The sequence below is a fragment of the Pinus tabuliformis genome, chromosome X (genome assembly GCF_031772625.1).
Source record: "Pinus tabuliformis cultivar Carrire ecotype Pingquan chromosome X, CPIR1, whole genome shotgun sequence".
Lineage (NCBI taxonomy): Eukaryota > Viridiplantae > Streptophyta > Pinopsida > Pinales > Pinaceae > Pinus > Pinus tabuliformis.
Window position 1 is genome coordinate 774164577 of NC_142308.1, and position 7672 is coordinate 774172248.

Here is a 7672-nt window from a genome sequence, read left to right on the forward strand (position 1 = left end):
ATTAACCGATATCACCCGAAGCATCTCGCATACTACATTTAATGTGTGTTCAAATGGCTACATTCCACCTCAACCTTGTATGCCGGTGGAGTCCTGATGAGTTTGAGATTTACAGAAATCATGGTGTGGCAAATCCTTCAGATGGTTCGTAGTGCATGCATTAAGCATCAAATTCTTTTACAAGTTTTTTGGTTCACGGTATTATTTTAATGTAATACCTCAAGTTCCTTACCATGTTATCATGAATCAACCTGAGGAGATGTTTACTGTGAGCAACAGTTCTCTGTCAGAATTTGGTGTTCTGGGTTTTGAATTGGGTTATTCAATGGAAAATCCCGATTCATTGGTCCTGTGGGAAGTTCAGTTTGGGGATTTTGCAAATGGCGCCCAAGTCATTTTTGATCAGTTCATAAGCAGTGGGGAATCAAAATGGCTTCGCCAATCTGGACTTGTTGTTTTGCTTCCTCATGGATATGATGGCCAGGGTTCAGAGCATTCTAGTGCAAGATTAGAGCGGCTTCTCCAGATGAGTGATGACAATCCTTTTGTGATTCCTGAGATGGATCCTACATTACGCACCCAAATTCAGCAGTGTAACTGGCAAATTGTAAATGTGACAACTCCTGCCAACTATTTTCATGTTCTTCGTCGCCAGATAAATCGGGATTTCCGTAAACCTTTGATTGTCATGTCTCCAAAGAATCTTCTTCGGCACAAGGACTACAAATCAAATCTGTCTGAATTTGATGACATGGAAGGTCATCCCGGATTTGACAAGCAGGGAACCCGATTTAAACGTCTCATTAAGGATCAGAATGATCACTCTGACCTAGAGGAGGGCATCAAGCATCTGATACTTTGTTCTGGAAATATCTATTATGAGCTGGATGAGGAAAGACAGAGACTTCAAAGGAAAGATGTCGCTATTTGTCGGGTTGAGCAACTATGCCCATTCCCATATGATCTGGTCCGACGGGAGTCGAAGCGATATCCAAATGCGGAGATTGTTTGGTGCCAGGAAGAGCCTATGAACATTTTGGCACAATCGTAAATTCTGGGGCAAGTAAACCCACGAAATCAAGGAGATAGCAGAGTCCGGGCTTAAGAAGATCATGGAAGATTGCAGGGAACTGAGTCAGATAAATTTAAAAAAAACTGTAAATGTGTCGATGTCAAAGCTTTAGCTTAGATGGTTTTCTATAGGCCCTCCCTGAGAAAGTTCGTGCCCCCTTCATCATGTGTGTCCGAGGGACAGAAGGCACTGCTGTTGCGACATGGATGCAAACTCTTCAGTTGCAGTAACAGTTAAGTGACATTCATAAACAGTTATATCTGACCTAGATTTGGGCGTATCCCTGGAGTTCAAATGTTTGCTAAGATGTAGGTTACCGTCTTGATAGTTGCCTTAACAGCTCTAAGTATGCTTTGCCAAGTATTTTATAGATACCCAAAGAGCTTATGTTATATTCAAATATCTCTGCAGCTTATAACATCAATGCCATGGAATTAACATTCTGCAAAATATAGTTCTTTGCCTGGACACAGTAAACCTATTTGGCAGCCCTGGTTCTAAATGTGAATGATGCAGTGATTTTTATTGAGTATGGTCTCAAGGAGAATGCAGAAATGCTGGTTGCTTCCTGCCTACAGTTTTTTCTCAGGGATCTTCTAAGGTCTTTACACCATCCACAGGTTGCAAGCTTATTATGTAAACCGGAAGGCAGGAAAAGACTGGCAATGATTGGGCATTCATCGTTTGCTTTGTACTCATTTTTAAGTCAAGTAGCCATGGAGGATGACATGAAGTCAGACACCACAGTGCAGTTTTTAGAAAGATTGAGAGAATGTGCCACTTCTCATAGGCAGAAAGCACTTGTATTGCATCAACTGGGTTGTGTGATGCTAGAAAGGCAACAGTACAGGGAGGCGCAAAATTGGTTTGAAGATGCTGCTGAGGCAGGGCATGTGTATTCACTGGCTGGTGTGGCAAGAGTAAAGTTCAAGCAGGGCCATATACATTATGCTTATTTCCCTGAGTAAAATAGAACCTGAATCATGCAGCGTGCTGTCTTAGATTGAAAGACTACAAGAAAGCAGTTAAATCATGTTCAAAGGTGTTAGAGTTTGAATCACAAAATATGAAAAGACAAATTGAAGATTTGCAGATGCAGCTAAGCCAGTAGGAAAGCTTTCCTTAAGGAAATCACACAGCAATTTTGAATAGCTTCAAGACGGTTGAAAGGGATATTCCAATATCAAAGAAGCTCAAGATAGTAAGATTTTGATGTTAAAGCTGTGTTTTGTGATTACACAGCAGTTTCGTAGCGCGCTACGAAACTGCTGTAGCTGCATGTTTCAGTTGAGCCAATCAATTATGATTGACAAATCAGCAAATATTTTTGAAAGGTGTTGTCTTCACACATGAAAAAATGACCAGCACATCAAGGACATGACAGTCTACTTCATTTTGGGTAATTAAAGGATAAAAGCATGCTTCTTTGGATTCGAATATTTTGAGGCAAACCAAGGACCGACAAACAGGAGCAGTTTCCTATATTTCAGGGTATTGGAAAACATGTTACATTAAAGGCCAGCAAGCAACTACAGACACCTATCACAGCCAAACTAAAAGAGACCACTTGTTAGAGAATGAGCATGTTTTCTCCTTTTTCTCGTAGGAGCACCATCTTGATTGTAATAAATGCTATTTCCAGCATGATGTCGAATTAGAATCCTAATTGTTTTAGGATTTTAGAGCTGTCAATTTGTAGTCTGCTGTATTTATTAGTTAGTTTCAAATGTTAGCAGGTGTCATCATAGGCAGAATTGGAGTTCCCCTCACGCTGGAGGAGGAACCTCAATTGGGTAGAAGAGCTCTATATATAGCTGAAACAGCAATGTAACAGGGGTTGGATATTTTATAAAACAGAGGACTGTTTTGGCTTATGTAAAAACAGAGTTCAGTAATATAAATGATTGTTTTACTTCTCAGGATTCATAAGGGATTTTCTTGTTCAGAATGTGTGATGGTATATTTTCTTTAGTGTTCTTTTACAGTTGTACAAATGCATAATCACTCAGAATTCATTGATCATGCTTTGACTTCCTGTATGTCTTTGTAAACTGTGGTTTTATATAAGTGGTATTTTGAAAATCCAAATGCTAAATGCCCTAAGTTCTATGTAAGGCATCATCATTGTTTGCTGTAGTATGTTTGACTCCATAAGCCCAATGGAAACTTATGTAATGTTTGTCCAGCCTTCATTATTTGTCAATGTTATTCACAAGAGTTAGCCATCTTATTAATAGTCAAAATCAATAATCCTTTGAGAGAGCCCTCTCAGGCTAAGGAGGCTAAGCCTTAGTCAAAAGATTGGTGTGAAATAGTTACTTGAAGTCTTCCTGGGTTGCAGCCTTCCAGGGCTTGATTTTGAGATAACACCTCCCAAGCTTCATTACTTTCACCTAAGTATACTACTCAAGGCTATCAAGTGGATGGAATGAAGGTTATTTTATGAGATCAAGTGAAAAACTCAATTGGGATTTTACAAGATCTACTCAAAGACTCGACTTGGAACTTTGCTCTAGGGGACCTTGTTTCATTTTTTAATGAGCTTGACACAAGAAAAGGAATTATGATCATATTCCTTGTTTCATTTTTTAACGAGCTTGACGCAAGAAAAGGAACTATGCTCTCATATTCCTTGTTTCATTTTTTATGAGGTTGACACAAGAGCAGGGATTGTCCTCATATTCCTTGTTTCATTTTTTAATGAGGTTGACATAAGACAACGAACTATCCTCAAATTCCTTTGATCACAACTCATAAGATATCATGAAGGAGAGATCTAGTTTCAATTCCCCCAGTACATCGTGTACAACATCACTGAATTGACCGTCAGTTGATGTAGGCATGGAATAGGTTGCCACATAATTAACTCGCGTTGGGGATGATACCATTGGTACAAATGGACCACTTAGGGAAGATGGTTGACTTGGAGCTATATCTAGATCGGGAAATGTGTTGATAATGCAACAAGATGATGGAGCTTAGTGGAAAGAAGTTGCCTTCACTAAGTGGGCCTGCAGGCTATTTTTGGCGCAAATTCTATTTTTAGACTATGTCTATTTTTAGACATATGGATCATGGTCTATGAGTTGCAGGAAGCTATTTGTGGATGATTGGTCATGTTGGTAAAAATAGATGGACTTCTATTTTTAGACATATGGGCGGTTTCTATTTTTAGACTGCCAGGCTAAAAATAGAACAGTCGAATATTATTGTCTCATAATAATATTTGGACTATAAACATTATCTTATCCTCTTGGAGCACTTCAGTTTGAGCTACAGATGTGGAACATGTAGCTGTCAGAAGGAAATATGTTTTTCTTGTGGTTCATTTGAGCTATTGCATGCAAGACTTCAGTTAGAACTCATGTGGTTGAGTTTGGTGGAGTTGATTGTGGAGTTGATGGAGTTGTGTTCAGTTTGACTTGGTTAAACTAGTTGTATTTAGTCTAACTGCAAATACACTAGTGATGAGTGATGTGAATTAATTTTTAAACTAATTCACTAATTATTAACTCATAAAGAAACTAAAGAATACATCAGTTAACTTAGTGCATGTACAGTTCAATGGAGACAGGTGTTAGAGGTTGAGATTGCTATCAGTTGTGACTATAGTTGTGCATGAGATCTTGCACAATCAGTGGGATTGAGTAATGCCAATGAGGATTGTGTGGTTAATCCAAGGAAATACGAGTTTACTTCAGCCATTCATCATTATTCTCTTGGAGGATTGCACAGTGGAGGCAGGCAAATAGTGGAGGATATTTGAGGCATCAGATCTGAGCTAGTTTGTGTGTAATAGGTGGAGATAGTACTGAGTACTTGTGAGGAGTATTGTACTATGTATTGCTACATGTTCTCAATCATTATAATATATAGATAGTGTGGGGTTTTCAGTTGTATGCTTTCCCCGGGTTACATACTGTGTTAATGTGTGCATGCGATTGATGTTTCATTGTTTTTAATGCTGCTAAATTGATGATCAACGTAGAGGAGGTTATGTATTATGCATGTATTCTGCAATAGTGTATAATCAGGATAATCTCTATGAATAAGTGTCATATTATTCAAAATTTCTACATGGTATCAGAGCTGTTGATCATCATATCTATTATTCAGAAAGTGTTTACATTTTATTTCTTCAGGCAGAGTCTGTAATCGGGCTAGGTAGCCTCTGGATTCATCCTTCCTTTGGAAGGTGAGATCCGGTAAAAGCCCATATTCTCAATCTCTGTACGAGAAATACTTTGTTCTCATGAATTCTAGATCAGAGGTGGTTTAGTTTTGAGCTGTTGGAATTAGAATTTGCAGCAGTGTTTTCTTGGTGTCAACGTTGCAATGTCTTTCAATGGATTGCGATTAGAGTATGCTCTTGAGGGCAGCTCGAATTATATTGCATGGGAAGACAGGATGGAGGCGATGTTGGATGATAATGGGATGAAGGATTTCATAGAGGCTGAGGTCCCAAAGCCTACTGATACTGCGCAAGTTGATGCTTGGCAAAAGAAGACATCAAAGTGTCGAAGGATTCTGTTGGAGGGCGTGAAGGATCACATTGTGTCCAGCCTGCAAAGGCTTCTCCATACTTGATGTGGAAAGTGTTGATAGATCTATTCCAAAGAAAGAGTGACCAGAGGAAGTTGGTGCTCAAGGACAAACTCAGAAACATTAAATGCAAGAAGGGAGACAGTATGCCCAAGTATCTCACGAAGTTCACTCAGTGCAGGGATGAGCTGGGAAGTGTGGGGGTAACTGTCAATGATGAGGACTTGGTGAGCTTGTCTCTCCTTGGTCTTTCGAAGATTTGGCATTCCTATCAAGACTCTATCAATGGTCGGGAGAAATTGCCAGGATGGGAGAGACTTTGGTCAGATCTTGTGCAGGAGGAGATCAGGCGGAATACCAGGGACGGATCTTCATTAAAGGCACCTGATGAAAAAAATTGCGCTTTGGCTGCCAAAGCAAAGAAGGGGAAGAACAAGAAAGCTTCTCATTCCGGTGCAAAAGGAAAGAAGTAGGACATGTCCAAGGTGAAGTGCTTTCACTGTCACCAGCACGAACACTATGCCACAAATTGTCCGCAGAAGAAGAAAAATAAGCAAGTTGCTGGATCTGTAGCGGGAGAGGCCTTAGCCTCACAGTTTGAGCTTGATTTTTCATTAATCGCATGCTTGGTATCAAGTGTGATGGGATCAGTATGGTTCTTGGATAGTGATGCGTCTTTTCACATGACAGGAGATCGAGATTTTGGATTTAAGACCTCTGTGGTTTATATCTTTTGAATTAGAAGCCAGAGAACCCACAGTATTAACCATTTCTTTTATCAACGTTTCGAATCCCAATCGGGATCCATCATCAGGACAAACTTGAATGATGGATCCTGATTGGGATTCGAAACATTGATAAAAGAAATGGTTAATACTGTGGGTTCTCCGGCTTCTAATTCAAAAGATCGAGATTTGTTTTCTGATCTGGAGGAGAAATATCTTGGAGTGCACATCGAGATGGGTGATGATGGTAGATATAGTGCGACTGGTATCGGTACCATTTCCTTTGAGAGGGAGTCTGGTAAACCCTTTGTATTGAAGGAAGTGATGCATGTTCCAAGATTAAAGAAGAATCTTATCTCTGTGGCGATGTTAGAAGACAAGGGATATGATGTTGTTTTCGGTGAGGGAAAGGCTTTCCTGCGCAGTAAGACAACTGGAGAAACTTGAAAGATAGGGGTTCGAGTGAGGAACCTTTATCAGTTGCATGTAGATGGTTGTGCAGCAATGGCATGCAAGGCAGAAGGATTGGTGAGCCAGGATGATGGCGAGCTGTGGCACAGGAGATTGGGTCACCTTCACCATGGAGCATTGAAGATACTACAACAGATTACTACTGGGCTTCCTAAAGGCACTCTTGCACAGTCAGATCAATGCAAGGGGTGTACTTTGGGAACATTTTTGAAAGCCACCTTTCACGAGAAGGATAGTCGCGCCACGACGATCCTTGAGAAAATTCACACAGACGTGTGTGGAACTTTCTCAGTAGCTTCGACAACAAAGCACAGGTATTATGTAATCTTTGTTAATGATTTCTCTCGAAAGCGCTGGATCTTCTTCATGCAGAAGAAGAGAGAGACATACTCAAAGTTCTATGAGTTCAAAGCACTGGTCGAGAAGGAGTTGGGGAAGAAGGTGAAGGCTCTCAGGAGCGACAATGGTGGTGAATACATCTCTGGCGAGTTCAAGGATTTCTGTAGTGCAGAAGGGATTTGAAGAGAGCTCATAGCTCCCCATAACCCACAACATACCGGGGTTGCTGAGCGGAAGAATAGAATGATCATGGGTGCTGCATAGGCGATGTTGCATGATCAGGGCCTACCCCTTCACTTGTGGGAGGAAGCATGCAATACTGCAATATATGTGCAGAACTGTTGTCCTCACAGGATACTTGGCATGAGTACACCCGAGGAGGCTTATTCTAGTAAGAGGCCTGATATTTCTCATTTGAATATTTTTGGTGCTAACGTTTACATGCATGTGACGAAGGATGCCAGGAAGAAGCTGGAGCCAACCGCAGAGGTTGGGATATTTTTGGGGTACAATGATACGCCCC

The 7672-nt window shown here is 40.5% G+C and overlaps 1 pseudogene; it reads left to right on the top strand.

Moving 5' to 3' along the window:
* The first annotated feature begins 241 nt into the window (after positions 1 to 241).
* LOC149142171 (uncharacterized) lies at positions 242 to 1051 on the top strand (annotated as a pseudogene).
* Positions 1052 to 7672: the final 6621 nt, after the last annotated feature.